Genomic DNA, 1297 nt, shown 5'->3' on the forward strand with positions numbered 1-1297 from the left:
AACGGGACAAAGAACAAGAAGGGGAAAAGTCGAAACAATAGAAGATGAGGAGGACAAATTCGACATAATTGACTATGCACAATACGTTGCTTGAAGAAATGGTAGAACAACTTGAAAACACCGAGAAAAAACTGGATCCAGAATCGACATCAACAATGCAAAGTTAATAACGAGACAAGCAACACCCCGAAGTGGAAAAAGGACAGTATACAAAGACAAAGAAACTCTAAAAAATGTCCTCACTACGCAATCAAAAACAACTTTCAAGGTACAAAGTGTGGAAGTCCTGCTCTCGAAGATACGATCCCAAAATGTGTTTACGAAAGCTGCAATTGGTCACTAAGAGCATCGAGAAATGGCCCAACAAACACATTCATAATCAGGAGGTTGGTTTTTAATAGTTTTTTAATGTTGTTTTTGTTGTCAGCCTTAACAAATGCCCTGTTTCCACGATTTGTACTGAAATACACATGTTTGGTATTCGCAACGGAGTTTGTTTTAATAGTTTTTTAATGTTGTTTTTGTTGTTTTTTTGTTTCAATAGGTTCTCAAATATGCACACATGCCCCATAAATATTAGGCATGAAGACCAAAGGCAAGCAACATCGAAACTGATAGGGGAATGCATAAAACCGAAGTTCTTGAACATAAAGACCAAGGCAACAGCGATGGACATAAAAGGGGAGTTGAAATACAGATATGGCATCAAAATGAACTATATGAAAGCTTGGAGAAGTAAGGAACATGCAGTAAACGACTTGAGAGGTAATGCTAGTGACTCGTACAGCCTAATACCAAGTTTCTTACACATGGTGAAAAAACAAACCCTGGATCATTTGTCGATCTGAAAACGGCAGAAGACAACAGCTTGCTCTTTGTTTTCATGGCGTTGGATGCATCCATAAAAGGGTGGGGAGCATGCAGACCGATAGTTGTTGTGGACGGAACGTTCCTCGAAAGCGACTTATGGGGGAACTTTGTTGTGCGCATGCACACAAGATGCGAGCAGTCATATTTTTCCACTAGTGTTTTGTGTTGCATTCGAGAATGACCAATCTTGGAAATGGTTCTTCAAAAAATTTAAAGAAGCGTATGGGGTACGGGAACACCAATGCCTAATTTCGGTATTTAAATGAAAGCCTCATCAAAGCGAGGAGAGAAATCTATCCGTAAATTGCACACGATTCTTGCGGTTACCACATTTTGAGCAACCTTAAAACAAGCTTCAAACAACATGCCGCCAAATACACCGCCATTCTTTGGAGCAGTCAAAGCCTACACAGAAAAGCAATTCGAG

General features: G+C 39.7%; 1 long non-coding RNA gene across 1 annotated transcript; it reads left to right on the plus strand.

The window, feature by feature from the left end:
- Positions 1 to 313: 313 nt before the first annotated feature.
- Positions 314 to 743, plus strand: LOC133031136 (uncharacterized). Its single transcript, XR_009684630.1, has 2 exons — positions 314 to 386; positions 545 to 743. It is a non-coding gene; the product is annotated as an uncharacterized LOC133031136 (long non-coding RNA).
- The last annotated feature ends 554 nt before the right edge of the window (positions 744 to 1297 follow it).

Source organism: Cannabis sativa, chromosome 9, assembly GCF_029168945.1.
Source record: "Cannabis sativa cultivar Pink pepper isolate KNU-18-1 chromosome 9, ASM2916894v1, whole genome shotgun sequence".
In the NCBI taxonomy this organism is placed as follows: Eukaryota; Viridiplantae; Streptophyta; class Magnoliopsida; order Rosales; family Cannabaceae; genus Cannabis; species Cannabis sativa.